Below are 25,680 nucleotides of genomic sequence, written 5' to 3' on the forward strand. Positions count from 1 at the left end.
CAAATGTTTGGACCCATGTCACGCATGTGGGAGACCCAGGGAATGCTACTGCATTGGCCTGCCCTAGTCTGAATGTTGTGTCCTTTTCCAGAGTGAACCAGAGAATGGACGCCCTCCATTTCCCCCTCTTTGCAGCGCTTTCAAAATACATTTAAAGAAATTAAAACAATCAAAAGCAGAGTTCCAAATTAGGTTCTAAATAGTTAAATAATGCTTCTCAAACTTCTGCAATGTAGGAGAGTATTCTAAAAATGATACAGAAATAAAAATGAAAAGTTTGATAAAATAAAAATTCAGTAAGTACACATATATTTATTTGTAAACATATTTTGATAATACAATGAGGAAAAATAGAACTATAACCAAAGTTAGTAAGCATCTGACAAAACATATCAATCTATTAATGTGATAAGATAATCATTATTATCTAAAGCATAAAAATGGAAATTAAATCAAAGGTTACAAAAGTTTAGTCCATGAAGTTTTCATTTGTGTAATCAGAAGAATTTCTGATAACACAAGTGCAGTGAAAATATATGCAAAATGATGTTAAAAACTACAATATCATTGACAAAAATAAAATTAACTCATCTGCATTTTGTGCTCCAAACGTGTTTAGAAGCTATTTCTTCATCTCATTTAAGGAGATACTAAAAGTCATTTCTCCATGAATTCACATATGGTAAATAATTAAATAGCCGCTTATAGTATTGGGGAATCTGAAACTTTGCCAGGGCCAAAATTCAATAACAGCTTTAGAACAGACCTGGACCACAGCAATGGGGAATGCATTCCTTCTTCAAGAGCAGTAATTAAAAAGGAAATATCAGTCTAACAGTCTAACAAAGGATGTATTAATCTACCTTTCATCGTAATAATCAAGCAGGTATTATACCATGATTCAAGGTTCAAGGGCAAGAAAATTATTGAGTGGAGGAGGTTAAAGGTTTATACCAAAAGGATTCTACAATATATTTTGGTCAGGCTGTTAGAAGGAAAAGACAAGCAGATAAATCCAAAACAAAATTGGAAAGATGCCAATGCATATTAAATAGAATTTCCACTGGGATAGAAGATTCCCATGTGAAATTTCATAGGGCCTGGTGCAGGTCATAGCAGCGAAAGTCCTCGCCTTGAACACACAGGGATCTCATATGGGCACTAGTTCTAATCCCGGCAGCTCCACTTTCCATCCAGCTCCCTGCTTGTGGCCTGGGAAAGCAGTCAAGGACGGCCCAAAGCCTTGGGACCCAGCACCTGCATGGGAGACATGGAAGAGCTCCTGGCTCCTGGCTCCTGGCTTAAGATCAGCTCAGCACCGGTTGTTGTGGTCACTTGGGGAGTGATTCATCGGATGGAAAACCTTGCTCTGTGTTTCTCCTTCTCTCTATTTATATCTGACTTTGCAATAAAAATAAGTACATTTTTTAAAAAAAGAAATCTTATAAAGCACTAGAAAATTAATTGATAAAATTTAACTTGTTAAAGAAAAAGAAGGAATGATGCTACTAGGAATATTAACACAGCAAAATTACCTTTCTTAGATGAATAAAATACAGACTTTCCATGATAAGCAAAACTGAAAAAACTCAGCAACACCAGATTAGCCTTACCAATTATTCAAAACAAAGTCCTACATATAGAATCAATATGAAAAAAACTATCATAATGACATTATGCAAACACACAAATTTCATTGAAATAATAGACACATAAAAAACGAAAGAGAAAAGAAGAATCAAACTTCACTAATACAGGAAGATGTCAACTCACAAAGTTAAATGACAGACATGCAGAATAAACAGAAGACAATTAGCAAAATATCCTTAAATGTCAATAATAACTTTGAATATAAACATTAAATTCTACAAGTGAAAGATTTATCAAGCTGAAGAAACTAAAATATGAAGCTCTAAGAATATCTTTCTGAAACTCACTTCATCAGTAAACACTAATGGTGATTGGATTGATTTTATATTTATGTCAGGTAAAATAAACTTTAAAGAGGTAAAGGTCATTATATGATTAAAGAATAAATATAACAAAAGGATATAAAAATTAATAATATATATGTACTGAATGCTGGAGCACTCGGTGCTGTAAAGAAAGCATTACTAATTATAAGAATATACTAAAATTAAATAACATGAGGCTATTTCAAACTTACACAAATATATGAGAATTAATAAGTAAAACATTTTGAAATAACAATAAATCACACAAGAAATCAAAGAGGGAATTTCAAATATATTGAATTAAATGAAAATGAATACACAACACACGCAAAACGTTGGTATACAGCAAAAGAAGCAACAGAAGGGAACTCTGTAGTTATAATTACCTAACTAAACAAATGAAAAATTCAAGATAAATTGATGCAAATCATAGATTGAGAAAAACAACAGCAAATGAAACAAAATATTAGTAAAAGGAAAAAAGTTAAAAGACCAGTGAATGTGTTTGTGTGGAAAATATTAAAGTACATAATTTTTTATCTTCTTTTCATGAGAAGTTAAACAAAATTCTTGTACTTTACAGCTTGAAAAATGAAAGGAAAAGATGACTCCTATAAAGAAAATCAAGATGAAAAAGATATAACGGACATCATAAAATTGCAAAAATAAGTACAGTCTAAACTACCAAAAAGTTAGAAAAAAAGTGCTTGGCAAATTTCCAAAATAAATGAGAAGCAAAATAATTTATAACTTCCACCTATTGAGCCATTAATTTACAAGAAACCTGAAGAAACCACTATGAGATAAAATAGTAAAAATTAAAATTCTTCCAATAAGAAGGGCCCAGTGAGATATAGTTTCACTGTTTATTTTCCACTGAAAAATATTTACTGAAAAATAAAAATCAGTTTCCCCTCAGAATATTTAGAAGAATTGAGAGAAAGAACTCTTTCAAGCTAATTCTATAAGCCAATTTAATCTACACAACAAATCCAAACACAGAAACTGCATTAAAAAAGATTGGAAACTTACACCCATGATGAATATAGACATGTGAGCAAAATGTGAACAAATAGAATTCTGTGACACATTCAAAAGATCACACATCATGACTCAGTTTGATTAAATTCACATATGCAAAGATACATCAACATGCCCATCAAAACTTGATGCATCACATAAAGACAAAAACATATGGTATTTGATATGATAGTTGAAGAAAAATAGTTAATAACATGGAATATTTTTCATTACCCAAACTCGAAGCCAACTAGGTTAGAAGAGATATACACCAATATAATGAAAGCTTTGTATAATCTATACAAGAAGCTCACAACCAACATTATATTAAAGAAATAAAGCATGTAAAAAGTCATTTTAAAATTGGGATAACACAAAGTTATGCACTATTACGATTCATATTGAACATAGTATTGGAAATTTCACAACAATTATTTAAGACAAATAAGTTACAAAAATTGTAAAGCAAAAAAGTCAAATTGTACTTGTTTGAGATGAAATTATTATATGTATAGAAACAATGAGTGACTATTTGAAATAGAAATAATAATTCAATTATCTTATATGATATAAACTCAACTGATAATAAATGACATTTTTGTATACCAATAAGAAATAACTTGCTGAAAAGAACTTCAACAAAGCAATACTATTCACAATAGCCAAAAATAGAATCTAAATTACACAGAGAAAGTAAAAATGGCATTCTCTCTCTCATGCAAATTACAAACCATTGATGAGATAAATTGAAAATGACACAAAACATGAGAAGGTCTCCCATGTTCATGAACTGAAAAAAATAACGTTTTTAAATCATCTGGAATAACTTCGAAATAGCTCATCTCAAGATATCCTCTAGGTATGTAAAATCAAGACAGTATATTGCTGGCATGAAAGTGATGCAGAAATAAATGGAGTAGATGGAGGTCCCAGAAACCAATGAATGTCTCTAAAGCCAACCAATATTTTCAAATAAGATGCAAGAAACTTGCATTGGAGAAAGCTAGCCTTGGCAATAAATAATGCTCCAAAACCTGATGTTGATGGGCATTTGACAAAACCGAACCACTATCTCTCAACATGCACAAACGCCCTTTAAAGCACTGAGACAGGTGAAATGATCCAAGTGTGTGTGTCACTACTGTCCATGGGAGAGGACAAGATGGATTACTAACAGGTGTGTTTAGCCTAGCTAAGCCTTGGAATCAGAAGTGGGGCCATGATTTGCACTCAGGAAATTCGAATGTGGTGATTACAACCAAATCTGTGTCTTAACGTTCCTTCAATAAATGCTGCTACCTTTAATTTTTAAGATCAAACTCCAATTTACAAGGAAAATAAATAGCTTTAACTAAGATTTCAGCCAACAAATCAATGTCAAAATTCTTTCCTGGAACCAGTAGGTACTTTCTGCTTCTAGTTTTTCAATTGCTGCTATATTATGACATTATGTGGATGTATCCATGCTAATAAAAGATACTTGTTGTTTAAAATTATTTAAATGATATCTTTAAAATGGCTTAATTGCTATTTTAAGGTGTATAGAACACGGTTGAATGTAAACCAAAATTGAAATGTCTATGAAGAAGTCACAGGTTGTGGTTGAGAACCTGCATTTTCCTATTAACATATTGGTTAATCAATACCATGTCAATTAATGCCATAATGTTGTAAATGGTTGAAAATATTATGTTGGGACTTTTAATTGATTGGGATGATATTCTGCAGGCTCTACCTTCAGACCAGAGATGGTCTCAACAAGAAACCATTGAACTTACCAGGACAATAAGATACTGGACTTTATCCTTGGTAAATACCTCCAATGAAAGAGGGTCAACTGAATCAGAACTATGGAAATGCAACAAGGTGAAGCAATCCACCATGGTGGGGTGGGGGAGGGTTTGGGGAGGGGCAGGGGGAATCCCAGTGCATAATAAAAAAAAAATGTATCACATAATGCAATGTAATTAGTTTAAAAAAAAAGGAAATGCAATAAAAATATGTTTAAAAATAAATAAATGATATCTTTATTAGATTACTGCATTGCAAATCTTTTTTAAAATGCTTTTATTCTCATTATTGCTTATATTCTTATATAATTGAATTCAATTATCCTCAGTCTCTTCATTCATGAAATTTCTCTACTGTTTTTTTATTTTTATAATCAGAATTACTTCTTAGTTTTTCAAGTTAGAAGCTATTTAATGAATGCATTTAAATATTTTTAATCTCACACAGATTCTGTGACTTCAACAGCATATATTATATTTTCTTTTCATCATAAAACAATGTAGTACAATACAGAGCTACTGATTTAGCATTGATTCAAATATTTTACACACATTCATGTTGTACCACCAATTTCAATACTCCTTACTTTCTTTTAACTGCATTCCGATTAAAAGTATCTATGCTCTTATTTAGAGTTCATCTATTTTTTGTTTCAAGTTGGCCCATGAAATGTACCACCATGTACATGTAACTGCTGCAATAATTCAGCTTTATTGATGAGCTAATTAAGGTCCTCAGGTTGAGGATAAATTTATTTGATCCATATTACAAGTAAATGATGGAATAAGGATTAGATATGGTTCTGGCTCACTTTAACAGCACACTATGACATTTATTATTTTTGCAAGATGAAGGTTATTTCTTAAACAGCCTTTACACAAAATATGCTTCATGACCAACCTCATCAATCTGACTCTACATTCACTTTTTTAAATATCCTTTCTTAAAGGTAAAAAAGGATATATTTGTGGCTGAAGCTATGCTCTCTTCCAAAAAACATACTTTGCAAATATCCTTAATTGTCTATAACCTCTTGCTCATGTTCACAGTTTTTCTGTATTGGCTTACATGAACTATCCATCATTCATTTTAGCTTTTCATCACTGACATTTTACTTAGCTTTGTGTGTTTTATTGTTCCTATCCAATATTTGTCATTTTTTCCTGTATTTTGTTGTTTTAACTAATTGCTCATTATTATATCATTACTGAGCTAATACAAATATTGAACAACATTTAACTTTCTCTTTTCATTATTTAGAAGGCTATGATTGAACCTCTCTGTGCAATGAGTTCTGTTTAGACTCCTGGAAATGACAGATAAATATGAAAAAGTAATATTAAAATACTTCTTCAAAAATATCTAAAGTGAAATATATATAATTGTTAAGGTATGACAGTATAAGGTTCAGCAATGTTCAAATGCAAGCTTCTACTGATAATTTAAATAAACAAAAACAACTCACTGCATATTAGATAGCTTCAGAGTTCTTAAAGAATCAGACTGGATCCAAGCTTCCTCCTTACCACCTGCTCCACTCTGGAGTGCCCCCCTGCTCCACGCACATGACCTCCTGTTAAGAGGCTGTCAGGATCACACCTGATTCCCCCCTCATGCATTGGTATAGTAGTTTTATTATTGTTTAGTGCTGCTTTGAGTCTGTTGTCTATGAATTACCAGATTTGATCTTGATAGGCTATATTGTACTTTTTCCTCACTCTTTTTATGGTCCTGAAAGACTTCCCTGCACTCCCTCCCCATTACGGATCAACATAGTGTATTGAGGGTATAGTAGGTTTTACAGTTTTTCGATGTAGATCTTAAGTATTCTAACATTAATTGTTGGTTTATAGATTATATCACATTATCTTATTGCATTGGATACAGGTTGTTAGAGATCCCAACCATGATGACTCCCAGACCTTCACCACAAACTATTAATACGAGCAACAAGGACTATATCCCAACTGCCAAGGAAGCCACAGGGAATTGGATGCCCTCAGAGGCCGGGTACTCTGAGGTCACCCACCCCCAACCGGAGCTTCCGCAGGGGATGGAAGAAGTCCAAACACTACCGTGCAGAAACCAACGTCATCGGAAAGACAACCAGAAGCCCTGAGCGGTCCACAGAAACAGAAGAACAATAAACGTCCTTCGGGACCAGGGAGGAGAGCTTTCTCTGGTCTGAGCCTGGCTCCACCTCTGGACCCCTACTCTCCCTCGCAATGACCATCGGGATTGCTCCGAAAACCCCTCATAGCAAACAAACAATCATACAAACTAAAAAAAAACCTACAATAAATAGACAAACAACAAAAAGTAGAGCTTGGAATCTGACAGGAAAGAGCTGGCGTGGATTGGCTCATGCCTCGCTGGGTGGAACACAAAGATTAGTCACTCCTCACCATGGTGTTGAGGATTTTCCTGCACCCCCCCCAAAAAATGTTCTGCACCTTAATTGTCGACAAATGTCTTGTTAGAGTTACAAGCCAGTCTAGAATATCCTAAAATCTGCCAAGACCAGCAAAATTATACTTCAACACAACAAATGGCTAAATACTAAAATGAAATAGACACGAGACAGCTGAATGGTACCTTATAGCCATTTTAAGGTATATAGCAGCCGGTCCTGTATATAAACTAAAATTGAAATGTCAATGAGCTAATCATAGGATGTGGTTAAGAACTTGCTTTTTTTTTTTTTTTTTAACATACTGGTTACTCAAAACCATGTCAATTCCATAATGTTGCAAATTGCTGTTGATGTTATATTGGGACTCTTAATTGACTGGAATGATATTCTACCAGCTCTAACTTCGGACCAGAAATGGTCTCCCCAAGAAACTGTTCAACCCATCTGGACAATAAGTAGCTGGACTCTATGCTTGGTATACGTTTGCAAGGAAAGTATCTTGATTGAATTTGAACTGTAATACTGCAACAAGGTGGAGGAATCCACCATGGGGGAGGGGCGTGGGGAGGGGTGGGGGGATTTCCAGAGCCTATGAAACTGTCACATAATGCAAAATAATTAATTAAAAAAATGCCAAAAAAAAAAGAATCAGACTGGATGGAGAGCCTGGTGTGTGGCGCATGAGTAGTCTGCCGGTGATACTGCATCATCTATGAACAGCAGTTTGAGCCCAAGTTTTTCACTTCTAATCTGCATCCCTGCAAAAGATTAAGTTGGCCCCACTACTTGGACATTTGCCAATCATGTGGGCAACCCAGATGAAGCTTTTGTCTCCTGGCTTTTCTCTGGTTTAACCCTGGTTATTGTGTTCAACGAGAAGTGAAACATCAGAACAAACTATTTCTCTGGGTGTGTTTCTCTCCTTGAATGTGTGTGCTTTCCTCTGTCCATAGTTCAGGATTTCAACTAAATAGATATGTAAGTTTTGAAAAAAATAAATAAAATGAAGGCTCAGCACGACAGCACAGTGGCTTAAGTCTTCACCTTGCACACACCGGGATACCACATGGGTGCTGGTTCCTGTCCCTGTTGCTCCACTTTCCATCCAGCTCCCTGCTTGTGACCTGAGAAAGCAGTCAAGGATGGCATAAGCTTTGGGACCCTGCACCCCCCTGGGAGACCCAGAAGAAGCTCCTGGCTCCTGGCTTCAGATCATCTCAGTTCTAGCCTTTGTGGCCACTTGCTGAATAGATTAGCAGATGGAAGATCTGTCTCTCCAACTATCTTCCTCTCTGTCAATCTGAGCTTCCAATGAAAATAAGGAAATCTTAAAAAAAATAATAAATATGGAAGGCAGCTATGCTCACCACTATGTTGGAGCTTTTAATTGATCGGGATGATAGTCTGCTGGCTCTGTCTTCAGACCAGAGAGTGTATACCTAAGAAGCCGTTGAACTTGACTGGACAATAAGATGCTGGACTCTATGTTTGGTATATGCTTGCAATGGGGGAATCTCAACTGAACTTGAACTGTGGTTATGCAACAAGGTGGAGGAATCCACCATGGTGGGAGGGTTTGGGGAGGGGTGGGGAGAATCCCAGTACCTATGAAACTGTGTCACATAATACAATGTAATTAATGAATTTAAAATAAAATTAAAAAAATAAAAAAGAAAGAAGAGCTAAATAAACTTGGCTTTCAAAGCTAAAAAAAAATAATAATAATAAATATGAAAACCAGTTTTGAACACAGGCACAAAGAGCATTTCGGCAGAAAACCAGAGTGCAATTATTCACAGAAGACTATCAGTAATTTGCCTCTGTCATGGTTATTGAGTACTATGCAATGACTTCTTGCACTGAACACTTGATCTCATTGACATATCAAAACCAATTGTAGTAAATATTATAAATAATTAAGTTTGTAAATATGCACTGGTAGGGAGTAGTAAATTGAAATGGAGATGTGCTGAATATTGTCACTGAAGAAAAGTTGTATTTTATGTCTAAGTTGAATAAATCATAAAATATCAGAGCAAGAAAACTAGAAATCTAAAAAGGAAATTCTTAAAAATGGGAAAAAATGAATTGTTAAAGTTTATTAGCTGAGGATTGAAGTTCACAGGAAATTATATTTTTATATTGCAAATTTTATATATGTGTGATTCCTGATTTAAGAAATTCTAATTAAAACTGCAAACTCTACATATTAATGTCTTCCCGGCTATATTTTATATTATATTTAAAATTACATTAGAGTTTCATATATACATAGTTAGATATAGATATACTAAGATTTTCATTTTATTTTGTTTTAAAAGATTTATTTATTATTGCAAAGTCAGATATACAAAGAGGAGGAGAAGCTGAGATGAGGATCTTCTGTCTGATGATCCACTCCCCAAGTGACCACAATGGCCGGGAATTTCCTCTAGGTCTCCCATGTGGGGGCTTGGTCCCAAGGCCTTCCTGGACTCTTTTCCCAGGGCACAAGCAGGGAGCTGGATGGGAAATAAGAGCTGCTAGGATTAGAACCAGTGTCCATAATGGATTCTGGCACGTTCAAGGCGAGGGCTTTAATAGCTAGGACATCATGCCAGGCCCTTCCTTTTATTCTTACTCCCTCATTCAATTCTTTCCATATGAACAGTCTTCAGGGTATGAAAGTCCAGTCCAACAAGAGTATTTTTGAGAGAATGTTACTGTTTCTCTCTAAAAGAAGAATTCTGTCAAAGAAAAAGACATATACCTTTCTGCCATTGAAATACACTGATCATATTATTTGTGAACAATTAATAGTCCATTGTAAATTCTCGGAAAAACATGGTGATCGAATCACACATTTATAGCTCCAGAAAAGTTATACTGATGCTTGGGTAAATACAACGAATGTGGATTGATTCTTCCTTTCATAAGTTAATATGCTATCCTTTTAAAATGACTCATATTCAAATTATGATATTTAGATATGAAAAATACTCAATAAATTTGCAGCATTGTAGCATAATGGATACAGCCACCAACTGACACTCCAGAATCCCATATGGATGCATTTCATTCCAGGTGGTTTTACTAACAATCCAGCTCTTTGAAAAGACAGTCTAACTATTTGGATTCGTTCCACCCATGTTAGACCCTGGGATTATGATCCTCACTTTTGAATTCAGCCTCGCCCACCACTAGTTGTTGTGGCCACCTATAGGTACACTAGTCAATACAAGATCTCTATATCGCCCTCTCTTCCTCCTTTCCTGCCCCTTTGTCTATAGCCTTTCCAGCAACAACATCAACAACAATAACAAAAAGGAAAAAATATTTATCAAATGTGCAAAATTTACCTCCATGAAAAATACCTATCTTTACAAAGTATAGACAAATATTGGAATAAAAAAAATGCATGACCCCAAGTAAATAGCCCAATTGAAAGATGCTTGGAAAATTCACACAACATGAAATTTAGTAAGCTTTAGTGAAGAAATGTCAAGATGTGAGTGTAACAATATAGACATCATGTGTTTTTCACTGTTCTGTATTTTTATCCTGATTTTCCTTTGGCAACAAACCGGTTGCAACTAGAAACCATTGTGCTCAGCGAAATAAGCCAATTGCAAAAGTACAAATATCAGAAGCCCCAACTAGAGATCATTGTGCTCAGCGAAATATGCTAATCACAGAAGAACAAATATCAGATGCTCTCTCTGATATAAGGTAAACTTTATGGAGAATACAGTATCAATAGATATACAGGTAAACTTGCATATACATACATTCTCATAGATTAACTGTACAATGGAAGCTAGCATACTGGGATGTTAAGATACATTGCAGAATGTTTCACTATTCCTAAATAAAAGGAGGACTCCTGGTGAAACTGTTAGACATACCATAAAAAATGGGCTACTAGACTTTCTACTATGTTCTATAGCTGCAAAACCATGATACATTGAAATAGCAGAATGTTGGACTTGTGACTATTGTGCAAGGGCTACACTATTATAATATGGGGGGAGTGGAAGGTGAGAGGAAATGGGATTTTAGAGGGGAGAGTTCCTGTGCCTATGGAAGTAGGTCATGACAAAATATTTAAAGAAATATAGGGGGGAGAGGAGGAAGGTGTCTTCTATGGGGACAGTCATGGATTAGCTAGTTTATCCTATGCCTGCAAGCACTGGTATCCCATTTGGGTGCCCATTTGTACCCTGATTGCTCAACTTCCCATCCAGCTCCCTGTTTGTGGCCTAGGAAAGCAGTGAGGATGGCTTAAGGCATTGAGACCTTGTACCCATATATTTAGGAGACCTGGAAGAAGCTGCTGGCTCATGGGTTTGGATTTGCTCAGCTCTGGCCATTGCATTCATTTGGGGAGTGAACCAGTGGATGGAAGATGTTTTAGTCAGTCCCTTCTTTCTGTAACCATACCTTACCAATAAAAATAAAGTTTTAAGCCTCTTATATGTCAAATTCTCACTATTTCTGCGCATGAGTTTGAAAGTGCTTATAACTTTGAAGTTTTTTGTTTGATAAAATAAGTATTATTTGCATTATCTCCTTAACATGTTAATTCATGGCATATTCTGTATTTTCATATTTTATTATTAAATAGATAGGTAAATTGATAGAGACTGGTTTTTACTCTTTATGGAAATGGTTTGATTCAGGTCAATAGGTGTATTTAGGTCACAACACGACTATGGCTTCCTGAAGGACAGAAAATGTCTTAATCTTTAATGGATTACTATTTTTCCATGCAATACATCAAATGACAAACTATTAATTTACAACTGTTATATTAAACTATAAGTAATATAATTACTCTGTGACAAAAGTTATCTGTACTTCCAGTAAATCATTTAAAGATATATTGTAAAGCAATACTAAAGATTTACTAATGCTAGAACATGCAATGTATTCTGAAATGTTGAAGGCTCATAATTAAACAACACCAAAATTTTATGTTTCATGTGTTTCATTATAACTGACAAAGAACTTTTGTTTTTCTCACCATTTCCACAATAACCAAGAAAAGGTATTCACAAAAAATCAATCTATTTTAAAGCATATGGATATTTACAAATTTGATACTGACAATTTTGATTCATGCCTCACGATTGCATGAAAGTTTCAGGAAACAATTTTTTCTCATTGAATTAATCTGTACTCACGTAATCTTTCCCAGATTAGGAAAACAAATTAGACGGTAAGTAAAATGCCAGTACCTCCTACTTTATACTCTGTTCCCTTTCCCTTTCTTATCCTACCTTATCTGATTTACAATAAATAAGTAAATACTTGATCTGCATCCATTTGCTCAAATAGTGCTCCTGTTTTTTAAGTATTTTCAAAGACTAGGATGGGAGCTAGGCTCAATATTATGGTAATAGTCACTTTATTAGTCATGTACACATTCCTTTCAACTACAAATTTCTTTCAATGTGTTTTTTTTTTTGTTGTTCAGACTGGAAATCTCTTTTTATTAGTGTTAACTGGAGTTCTTGGGTGTATATTAGTAATGTGTTATATGTGCTTTTAATAAAATTAATACTCTACAAATTTCTAATATTTAATCTGTCAAAAACGAGATTTGCTTTTAAAGTAATTTGAATGTGCTTTCTGAGTTGGATGTTATTCACTTTGTTAGATGTTAGAATACAATAGAATAGTGATTCAGTCATTAGAATTATTGTGAGCTTAAAAATAATTCCCCATGGACAGACTGCCATCCAGGCCAATTAGATCAGAATCCCTGGGGTGCACTCCAAGTCTCTGTAGTTTTAATTTATCCAAAATGATTCCAATATTTCTAAATAGGTGAATTCAGCAGTGCAGAACAATTGCCCTGATTATTCAGATGGATTACCACCATGTGAGCATTGTATGAGCAATCAAACATGCAATTTTATCACACGATGAATTGAACCATTTTGGCTAAATGACCAAGATACCTTTGCTCCTATTCTGAAGAAAACTCAAACATGGACAATCATTGTGACCACAAGTTAATCAGCCACTAAGGATATCCTCATCCTGTATCAGAGAACTAGGACAAAAACAGAGGCGAGGATCTTTACAAATCTTTCCCATGTGGGTTGTAGGGACCAAAATCAATTGAGCTGTCATTGTTGCTTTCCCAGGATGCATAGTAGGCAAGTGGATCAGAAGTCGGGTAACTCTATATAAAACTAGCCCCATAAAAGTTCATTCTCTCAATTAACTCCTTTTCCTCTTCCCCTGTCATTCCGCCTCTCAAATAGTAAAATAAATCTTAACAACAATAACAGAAACCCTCAAATTATCTTTTCCCCATTTAGCTGGCCTCATAAGCCATCTATTGTGTACACATAGGCTTGCTTCAAGAACTATTTTCTTTTTGTCATTTTCCCAGCTCTGTAACACTTTGCAGACACACTGCTAATGCAGGAGTTCAGACTAATTAATTAGTTCAACTGGACCCACAACAGTATAAGCTGTCATTCCACTTACCTTTCACACTGCTCATCGTGACTGAGCAGTTAATGTAAGTATAATGTGGCATATGAAAAGCTGCAGCTAATGGTGTCCACATCTAGCGCTCTCAATGCTAAATTATGCTGCCCTTCCATACTATTATTCTTCTGAGTTGAGGAGTTCCTTTTATTAGAACAGATCTTTTGTGACACACATCAATTATTTTTACAAAGGACAAGCTGGAAACAGGTCCGTAACTGTCTGTTCCTTAACCAATCAAGTCCGTAAACAGACTAACTAACTTCCTCATTATTTCTTTTACATTCTTCTATAATTCTCTGCCTATTGACTGACATCCTTTTGTTATGTTGGATTTTCCTTTTAATTCATCAACAACAGTATACTTTTGGCCCAAATATCTTTAAACCTTGGGAATTTCAGGATGTTTCTATGCCTCATGCTTGCATACTTATATTGAGAGTTAATGTAGGAACTCCATTCCCATAGCAATAAATATCAGGCAGAAAACATTTTACTAACCAGAAGATTCTGATGTTAGGAAGAAAGCTGGGTTTTTGTTTGTTGTTTTTTATTTTCTTTCAACTGGAAGAGCTGTAATGGAATTAAAATATTTAGTCCCAATAGAACCACATCTTTCTTTTATTGTTCTTACTCTCTATCTGTATGTCTATATTGCTACTCTACATTCTTATTTTCCAAGTATCAGATTAACATGTGATATACATCTACTCTAAAATTAAAGTTTTGACTTCTAAATTAACTAGACTGAATGATGTTCCTTTATTTACGATTTCTCTCCTGACACTTCCTTGTGTCATTTGACACACGCTATACCTAAGAATATCTTAACTTGGGTTTTGAACAACATCAGTTCCTCTTACCTCATACCCCACTCCTTTCTCCAATCTGTTTCATTTTCTGAGATTCAACAAAAAGACTGCTGCTTCAGCGGTGGGCAGACATTGAGGTTTCCCAAGCACTTATGATCGCAAGACTAAGACTACTGTACAGAGATTTTGTCAACAACATAAATAAAACTCCAATAAACAAGTTAAAGAAAAGGTACAAAATCACTCACTTATTGCATCTCTCTTATATGTGTGTATGTGTGTTTATGTGTGTAAATCATATATTTCAAATATACTGTGGATGTATTCTGCTTACCCTGCAGAATATATATAGTCTGAAAATTCAGTTTCAAAACCCACTCAAGAAATAATTTTGAGAACATTTCTAAAGATAATGGGAATATAGATGTAGCACTCCTGTACTGTCAGGCTCTTACACCCTTAAGGCTTTCTCAAGCCGTGAACATGGCTATTGAGCGGACGAAACAGGCACTAAAATTTATAATTTGTATTGCCATCTTGCAATGGAGAAAAGAAGAGAAATTTCATGTATGAATAAAGTAAGGGCCAATTCTGGTGGGGATCACACGTACTTGGAAATAATTCCATCTAATGAACATACATTTCAGCACCTTCATTCTTGTGAAGTTAAGTTTCAAAGACCTTAAGAATCACATAAAATAGCTACTTGTGATATTTTTTGTCAATGTTACAGTACATTTTTCTGACATCTAAAATGTATTAATATTTTATGTTGGAATCTATTTTATTCTGCTTGGCCAGTGCCCAGTAAAAACATTTTTTGCTGATGACTTTGTCCTCTCATGATTCTTGTGCGTAATTTTTAAAAATATCCTGTAAAGTTTGAAGAGTCAAAATAAGTAAAAGCAGTCCATTCACCATGAGTTCAGTAGTCAATTGGGTAATGACCTTGAAATCATAGGTGTATGTCGCAAACCCTTGAAAATCACGACTTCTAAACGCTCTGTAGAGGGCGTAGTATTCTCTATCCTTTTAGATTTCTAAGCACTAGAACTGCAAGAATATGCACTGGTGTTCTTTCTAACCACTGAGTTTAAAATCATTTGTTAGAACAGCCCTAAAAAGCTCACATACATCCTATTTATTAATGGTGACACACAGCCATTTCTATAATTCAACCGTCAATATTTTAAAATGATACAGTTTTATAGTCAATAACTACAATTAAATATTAACAAAGCCAGAAAAGAAGGGGATTAGCAATATCATCCTTTTAAAAATAACACTTTGGTCATAGAGAACAGTATTAATTTCAGAATAGAGAGATGCTGTTATCATCAAGTGGTATTATGCAAAGGAAGAGAATTGAGGACAATTTACGCAGGGAAAAAAACAATTGTCAGTAGGACCAAAGCTATGAAGAGACAGACAGCGTTTTCGGGATGCCCAGGATATTTGGCACTTCAAGAAAGTAAGAGAGGACAGGTATCAGATTATATGGCTAGCATGGTAACTCTGTGACAGAATGTGAAGCTTAATGCTATAGGGAAATAAGATAATTTTTTATGGGTATTCCTGCTTCTTAAAGAAGGTGTGTAGTCTCCCCTGAGAATGCAGCTATGTGACTCATAACAAGCATGGCACGACCTCAGAGAATATCATGACTATATAAGCACTTAAAGAACATAAAACTGTGTGTTTGAGAACTACTTCGTGATACTTAAAAATGGAAAAAAAAATACTGGAGATGTGGCTAACACGGAAAAGCTGTTACGTATGAGTTCACCAACTGTATGACTGTGAATGAGTTGAAGTGTGTAAAGAAGGTAGATGCTAGGTACTGAGACACAAAGACTGCATTACTGTTGACATTTTGAAAAAAAAAATGTATAAAAGCTGGGCCCGGTGCGATAGCGTAGTGGTTGAAGTCCTCGCCTTGCATGCACCGGGATCCCATATTGATGCAGGTTCTAATCTTGGCAGCCCCGCTTCCATCCAGCTCCCTGCCTGTGGCCTGGGAAAGCAGTCAAGGATGGCCCAAAGACTGGGGACCCTGCACCCACATGGGAGACCTGGAAGAAACCCCTGGCTCCTGGCTTCGGATTGGTTCAGCTCCAGCCGTTGTGGCCACTTGGGGAGTGAATCATCAGATGGAAGATCTTCCTCTCTGTCTCTCCTCCTCTCAGTGTATCTGGCTTTCCAATAGAAATAAATAATTCTTTTTTAAAAAATGTACAAAAGCCAAACATTTTGTGAGGTCAATATCAGTATATGGAATCTTGCAATGAAGCTATATAGACATCTCTACTCCTGAACAAAAGGAAAACTCAGGGCCCGGCACGATAGTGTGGCAGTTAAAGTCCTCACCTTGAACATGCTGGGATCCCATATGGATATGTGTTGTAATCACAGCAGCACCACTTCCCAACCAGCTCCCTGCCTGTGGCCTGGGAAAGCAGTGAAGGACAGCCCAAAACTTGGGACCCTGCACCCACATGGGAGACCTGGAAGAAGCTCCTGGCTCCTGGCTTCAGATTGGCTCAGCTCCAGCCATTGCAGCCACTTGGGGAGTGAATCATCAGATGGAAGATTTTCTTTTCTGTCTGTCCTCGTCTCTGTATATCTGGTTTTCCAATAAAAATAAAATAAAATCTTTTTTTAAAAAAAAAGAAAAACTCATTTTGAAACTGTCAAATATACCTTTACATTAGATTTTCTATTATTGTTTATACCTATGATCCCATGCAATGATTAAATAGCATACATAAATGATTTATTTTGAAATAACACACTTTGGGCCTGAAGCAGTGGCCTAGCTGCTAAAGTCCTCGTACCAGGATCCCATATGGGCACGAGTTCTAATCCTAACAGCTGTATTTCCCCTCCAGGTCCCTGATTTTAGCCTAGGAAAGCAGTCGAGGACGACCCAAAGCTTTGGGACTCTGCAACTGTGTGGCATCACCAAAGTACCCTGAAGATGCTCCAGGCCCCTGGCTTCAGATCGGCTCAGCTCTGGCCATTGTGCTCACTTGGGGAGTGAATCAACAGATGGAAGATCTTCCTCTCGGTGTCTCCTCCTCTCTGTATATCTGATATTTCAATAAAAATAAATAAATCTTTTTAAAAGTGACACACTTTCAATACTTAAACTTGTAACTGTTGCTAGAACACTGTACTTCTGTGATAATATGGGTAGGAATAGTGGGAGGCACAATGGGAGAAAGGGAAGAAAGGGGAGAGAAAGGAGTGAATCCCTATACCTACAGGCTGCATCACTAAAAATAATAAAACTAATTTTTAAAAAGAGATGAGAAATAGACAATTCACTTGTTTCAACCTGTTATGTTCTTTCAGTCAGATTTATGGATGATTTTCTGAAGCTTAGAGGAGAAATGTTTCCATTGTTTAATCTAGGATAGGTTCATCTCATAGGGGCTAAAAAGCTACTTCCATTGGTGAGGGTGGGAGATGAGATGATCTGTCTGCATCTCAGAATATTTCAAATTACTGTATAAATGACTGAGACTTGAACTGGGAGGATCACATGTAACAAGCACACCTGTGTACTGTTGTACACCTCCCTTTTGCTACACACTTCTTTAATGCAGTCCCCTTTAGCTAATAACAATCACTATGCTCAAGTGTCACAGCAATTAGGGAAACGCCTGTCTCTCCCATGGAAGGAAATTACTTACTGGGAACAATTTCAAAAAGCAGTTACTTTCTCATATATCTTAAAAGTGTCACCTCTACCCTCAAGGGACAGATTATGTTTATTTTCTTAAATCACTACTTTGTAGCAAATTATTGACAGTTATTGTCATCAGAGAAAAGGTCAGCAAATTCAGAAATGCATAATTCATCATATTTTCAATAACTCTGTTTTAAAAAACGTTGCCACATGATCATCAACTGGTACTGTGTAATATAAACACTATTCATCATCATCACCCATTTTTATTTCAAAAACGTTGTGCTGAGTATAGCATGTTTCGAGATCTTATTGTTGTGCTATGAACTCATACATTATCATATTGACACTTGGATATTGAGCCTATTTTTCTACCAAAGTACCTATTTGTTCCTCTTCTTGTTTAAGGAAAACCCTGAACTACTATCCATATGTATCTATTTTATCTTATTTCATCTTGTCTTATCTTAATATCAGTAAGACTTCTTGAACCAACATCAATTAGGATTTTGTCCTGGCCAAGCTATCAAAACTACTCATCCTAGGTTTAAAGGCACATTGAAATGATTAAATAATATAATGATTTTTGAAATTGGTTTTACTTGGTCTATTCATTGTGTTAGATGCAATTGCCCTCAAAGTACTTTCTTCATTGTTTCAATAACATCACAATCTCTTCCACTGTTATATTATCACACAGGTGTCTAAATACTGGAATGGCTCAGTATTGGGCTCAGGTACCTCTCCTATCTTCATTTTATACATTCTGTTTGGTTAAGACTATCCAGCAGCATGGCTGAATACATCATGTATTTACTACGTGCGTATGTAGAGAAGTGATTTCATTATATCCCATCTAAATATTCATTACAAAAAAATCCATAATATGGATAATTCAACTATCCCAGTCTTCTATATCCCAGGAAGTGCCTTCTTGTCTTGTATTTTAATTTTTAATGTCATGATACGTCAAGATACTTGGGTGGAAATTTTTCTGCTATTACACTTAATAATTATGTATTGACACTAGCACTGTGGCGTTAGATTATGCCCCACAACCAGTGATATCCCATATAAACATCCATTTGAATACCAGCTGCTGCAATTCCAACACCGCTCCCCTCAAAAGCACTTGGGAGAGCAGAAGACTTCTCAAGTGCTTAGGCTTCTGCACCTGGATGAGGCTCCAGGATTCTGACTTTGCCTTTGCCCAACTGTGGCTGTTGCAGCCATTTGAGAAGTAAATCAGCAAATAGAAGGTATCTGCAACTGTGCCTTCCAAATAAGTAAATGATTCTTTTAAAAATGATGTATTATTTATTTGCTTAAAAGGTAGAGTTACCTTTTGGAAAAGAGCAGGAGAGTGATACATTCAAACTGTTCTTCTCAAGTTTATTAGTAAACTTTAATAGATTAAAACCCCTAATTCATGCTTCACATGGCCAGATCAGCTGGGTCTGGACTACACTGAAGCCAGAACCCAGAAATTGCCTCCTGGCATACGAACACAAGTGGCAGGCGTCCAAGCACATGATGAACTTTCTGCTGCCTTTCTAGGTGTGTTAGCAGGAAGTGGAATGGGAAGTAGAGGAAGCAGTTCTGATGAGGAATACTTGCATAATCTGCTATGCCATCAGTTTTTGCCCTTTGTGCTATTTTGATTCATCTTTCTTTTTAAAAAGTATTATTATTATTATTATTATTATTAATACTATTATTGGAAATGGAGACATACAGAGAGAAGGAGCTACAAAAAGATCTTCTGTCCACTGGTTTACTGCCCAAGTGGCTGCAATGCCTGGAGCAGAGCCAATCTGAAGGCAGGATCCAGGAGCTTCTTTCAGGTCTCGCATGCAGGTGCAGGGTCCCAAGGATTTGGGCTGATGCCCATATGGGATCCGGCTGATGCAAAGTAAGGATTTAACCACTAGGCTATCACATCGAGCCCTTCTTTTATTTATTTTCTTCAACCTTAACATCTAACTATTCCATATAATCCTATGTCTATGTTAAAAAGCATAGCCAAAGAATTGGTTACTTCATTCAGATTCCTGGAACTGCAATATAAAATGTATTCTACAGATTGGTTGGTTAATGCTATTAAAGTGTATACTAAAGAGTGATTAAGATGGTAAATTTCATATTAGTTGCATTTTACCACAGGCAGAATGAATTATTGCAGAATGTGGCTATTTCTACCGCCATTACTGTACCCTAGGTGGTCATGGTATTTTACCAGATTCCTACAACACAAAAGAATACAAGAGACTTAATATGTCTCTCCTATTCTTCCTCCTTCCTGTTACAAAACTATTTCCCATGCATCAGCCAAAATAACCTCATTAAAACATACCAAATTATATTTTTAATGACCTCTTCTCTCAAAGTAGAAACTGAAGTCACTGAAGTGAATTATAACATTCTATTCTTCCTCTTATGTCATTTTCTGACTCACTCTACTCCCTCTGCCTCAGGGGTAATGGCCTCTTTGACGTATATGTGACACTGTCGCTTACAAATCTTGTGGATGCATTTCTTCCTTTCTGATATCAGTAATATCACTCCTCATCCATATACAAATTATTATCTTAAATGAATTTTTTAAAAGTCACCTTCTCAGTGAATTCTGTTGTAATTAAATGTCTGTAAGCACCAACATTTGATTATTTTCTCCTCATCTTTAAAATATCTCCTTGAAACTTACTTAAACCAAATATACTAACTGCCAAGGTTAAAAAACAAAAACAGAAATCCAAGAGTCACAGCTGCTATCCTCAACAAAGATGTGTTTTCTTGCGTATCAGATGTCAGTATCAGAGTGAGATCCTTTCAAGTATTTCTCACATTCTTCTAGACAGTGCTATAAGAAACATAAACAGATGATATTTTCATAAAAAAGACTGCAGCAACATTTCTATCTCCTATGTTCTTCCTGAAATGTGACAATGACACATCTTCAGTCAAGGAGTGAATCTGTATTCCCTTCCCTTGAACTTGGGTTTGCAAATAAGAGAATGAACATAATGCAATGCTCAAGTTGGTCTATCTCTCTTGGGCTGCCCCAGAAGCTCTGCAGTGAGAAAGACCAGGCCACTTGAAGGGGTAAAATGTTCGTTTCCAGCACTTGGAAGTGTTCCTGAGATCCAGCCTCTATCAGCCAGATAAGGAAGTGAGGAAGTTGCTGTTAGTTCAGCAATTTAATCTTTCCAAATCCCTAAACTCAGAGAGAAGACATCATTTCTGTCTATGATTTCTGAGTAGAATAAAAAATTGTCAATTTACACTAATATATTGAATATGGTTTCTTGCACATTAATAAATAATAAAAGAGTAAGAATTCAGGAAATATAGTCTTATTATGACTTTGTTGATCAGAATTCAGTCATTTTAGCCCATCTAACTGTAATTACTCATGTCATGTAGTGGGTCTGGAAAATGTAGTCTCATTGTGTGGTTTTAGGATGTAAAGAGGACTTTACATCTATCCAACTTTGCCATGATCCTTCATTGCTTGGTCTTTCATCATCACCTTGATTTCTCTGACCTCTAAATAAATAATAAGCTTCTTAAAGATGGAGATTATTTTTATTGCTCACTTGAATCTGGCCTTTATTTAACATACGTAAGTAGCAATTAAATAAAAGTGCTTTTCATTGCTGAAGTTTTCTTTTGATTGACTCGGTGGATCAATTTCTAAGTGTTTTCATTGTTTGGTTAGTTATGATTTCAAGACCTGTCATACAAGCCTGGAAAATTTCACTATTGCTACAGACATTTATTTAATTAACACAGTGTGTTTAAATCTGGTGCTCTTGTCACCCTTAAAATGTTATAAGTACTACTTATGAATAATTTTGCCACATATTACCAGATTACAATTATTTTAAAATTGCACATGGGAACAGAAATAAGACCTTTATTCTTTTCTTCTTCATTGCAAACAGTTTGTTAACAGTTTTATGTTTCATACAGTTTTTGACATTTTTTTATTGCTCTCATTATTTATTCACGTTCCAAATGAAAAAGGAACTTTAGGGTCAGCACAGTTGCCTAATGGCTAAATCCATTCCTTGAACTAGTGGGGATCCCATAGGGGCACAATTTCATATGTTGGCTGCACTTCTTCTCATCCAGCTCCCTGCTTCTGGCCTGGGAAAGCAGTAGAAGATGGTTGAAAGCCTTGGGAGAGACCAGTAAGAAACTCCTGCTGCTGGCTTTGGACTGGCTCAGCTCCAGCTGTTGCAGCCACCTGTGGAGTATATAGGCTGACAGAAGATCTTTCTCACTGTCTTTCATTCTCTCTGTAAAAATTGATCTTCCCAATGAAGAAATAAATATGCCCCTATTTTTAAGGATTTATATATTTTTATTGGAAAGGCAGATATACAGAGAGGAGGAGAGACAGAGAGGAAGATCTTCCATCTGATGATTCACTCCCCAAGTGACCACAACGGCTGAAGCTGAGCCAATTCGAAGCCAGAAGCCAGGAGCCTCCTCCAGGTCTCCCATGTGGGTGCAGGGTCCCAAGGCTTTGGGCTGTCCTCAACTGCCCTCCCAGGCCACAGGCAGGGAGCTGGATGGGAAGTTGGACTGGCGGGATTAGAATCGGCAGCCATATGGGATCATTGGACACATGCAAGGTGAGGACTTTAACCACTACGTTATTGCACCAGGCCCAAGATAAATAAATCTTTATCAAGGGGGTGGGGGAACTCTAAGGTCTAGGTCTAATGTACACAATAAAACTTACACTGCTGTGACCCTGCAGTCCTGAATGATCTGCCAGGATGCTCTAATTCCTGGATAACTTTTTGCTAATGGGCTGAGAAAAGTAGGGGAAGATAGATGAAGTGTTTGATTCCCCAGCCATTCATGTGGGAGACCTGAATAAACCAGTAAGTGTGGAAAAATAATTTCCTTCCTTCATTTCTTTCTTTTCGCTCTCCTTCTTTTCTTTCTCTCTTCTTTCTTTCTTTCTTTTCTTCTTTCTTTCTCTCTCTCCCTTCCTTCCTGCCTTTCTTCCTTCTCTCCTCGCTTTTTTCATTTCTCTTTAGCAGTATTTTCAATTTATTTTTCCTGATTGATTTACTTGATAGTTTTACTCTTCACATTTACAGAACATTTCACACACACTGAGGACAAAAAAAAAGTTGATTCCCACAGGCCACACACACCAGATGAGAAAACATGGCTATAGTGCACAAGTTTACCAGAGTGATTGACACATATTGACCAAAATCTTGCTACAACAACACCAAGAAACAGTAACAAACAGAAGTGTTCAAGCCACACTGTTTGCCACTTGTATTATTTTTAATTATTATTAGTTTTTTAATGATTTGTCATGCAGAAAAATCACCGCAAATGGGAGAAAATTGACTCATAGATATTAGTATGAGAGAGAGAGGTTCAATAATATTGCATTGAGAAGGTTTTATCTGCTGGAAAACCATAGGAAGCATTAGAAATTCTCAGGTGGCATCATTCTGGAGACTGACAAAGTTGACGCCCAGTGAAGGTAGACATTTTTGTCTACAAATAATCTTACAGGATCAAAGAGCTTCTGATACCATTTTGAAGTCTCACCATCTACGGCATTAAGCTTGGTTGGGCCCTGGCATATTGTTTCAAGAAAGTGCCTCAGATAGCAGGCACAAAACAGAAAGTTAAGGAATGAATAGTTGACATTGAGAGGAATGTAAGAAGATGCATGTATTAAGAAAGAGAATTTAGTGGTTCTGTGCCTTGGATGCAAACAAGGATTTCTCAGTGGGGGAAAATGAGATTAAAAATTGTACAGGAGTACAGAATTCCCAAATTCTTTGCATATTCCTGCTATCATTGATTCTCCCCTACTCTGCTTATGGGGAAAATAGGTGTAAATTGAATAAACAAGGAAAAACAGAATTCCTGAAATCTCTGTAAGACGTAATGACAAATACAGCACTACTGTTTGGCTTATGCACTCTTCTGTATGACACAAAAATATTATGAAACGATTGTTTCCAAGAGAAAGAAATTAACAAAACAACCCAGATCAAAATGAATTACTCAGTAACATAGAGACAAATGCTTGGGATCAAAAAAGGTAAAGTTAGAGGGGAAAAATGCAGTAATTGAATTTATGGGATTTACTTCTAGCAGTTCAATGATTAAGGGAAATCTGTAATGAATGACTTACAAAATATTGGGAAAGACTGAAGCTCTAATGTTGCTTTTCTTGAGTCTATACAGAAACTCAGTCTGAGATACTGTTTTTGTAAATCTATTACAGTCCTTTCCTCACTCTCTTGGCTTATGGAAGCCATGAGTAAAGCAGATACAGCTAAAAAGACAAATGGGCTCTATACAGCTGACCTCCTCTAGAAGACCTCTGAGCAAACTTGACTCTTCTATACCTTTCAACAATAACCCTTTTGTTTTACCAAACTTAAAACTTGAAAGAATGAGATTTTTCATGTGAGGTTACATCCTTCATTGGCTAAAAGCTACATAATTAATAAAGAAGCAATTCATGATGAGATTCTTTCTCTCTTTTTCTCCATATTTTTTTCATTGCATGATTCCATTTATAGGAGATACCCAAAATGAAAGCCATAAAGGCAAAAGCTAGAAGGGGGTTTTCACGACCAGTCATGAGGAGTAAATGGGGAGAGACTGCTCAAAGAAAAATCTCAGGCTAAGAGGATGAAAAAGTCTGGTATCTGTTGTATGTTTTGTACTTGCATCGCATTGCATAATATGTGAAAGTTGAACAATGAAGGGAAACAGATATTACTTTACTCATCATCTTGACTGTCCAGACACCAGAAATTGAAATATGATTCAGAAGAATCAGATGTTAATGTGAAATCATTTTAGGAAGATTTTGATCATGTAAAAAAAAATACATATCCTTTCTGTCTTATATGTGTAAATACTTTTTCTCTGACTTTCTATGGATTTATTTTATTTTAATGATGTTTATATAGGTGATAAGCATATATGCCCCCATGGACAACTGATAATGGAGGGAAGGGTGGAAGAATGGGAGAAGGTACACGAGACAATTGTTCCTTTTTTTTTCTTCCTGTGTTTAGGGAAAGAGGTGGGGGAACGAGGAGCGCCACTCAGCAGACCAACCACATCGGTACCCAGGAATAAGGGATGGTCACTCAGTGTCATCCAAGGATCCCGGAAACATGTTGCAAAGGTATACTTTAAGTGGTTTTTATGTTTCTGAGATGCTATTGATTTCTTTGTTACAAGGATAAGTAAATTCTTCCAAGGTCCTTTTGCTGACACAGTCCAAACTTGCTATCAAGCTTGGTCGAGAGATTTGTGCAATTTTTTAGCTCTCCATCCTCTACCATAGTACTAGACATTCTCTGCTGACCTCAATAAGCCGTCATGTCCCCTCTGTGCTTCTGGGCATGTCATCTACCACACAAGCTTCAACAACTGAGAAGGCCCAATACTGTCACATGAACTCTGTGGTCAGAGCACATCTCTTGTGTTTTTTCCCCCATGGTCAAA

This window comes from Ochotona princeps, chromosome 3 (genome assembly GCF_030435755.1).
Source record: "Ochotona princeps isolate mOchPri1 chromosome 3, mOchPri1.hap1, whole genome shotgun sequence".
Taxonomy (NCBI): domain Eukaryota; kingdom Metazoa; phylum Chordata; class Mammalia; order Lagomorpha; family Ochotonidae; genus Ochotona; species Ochotona princeps.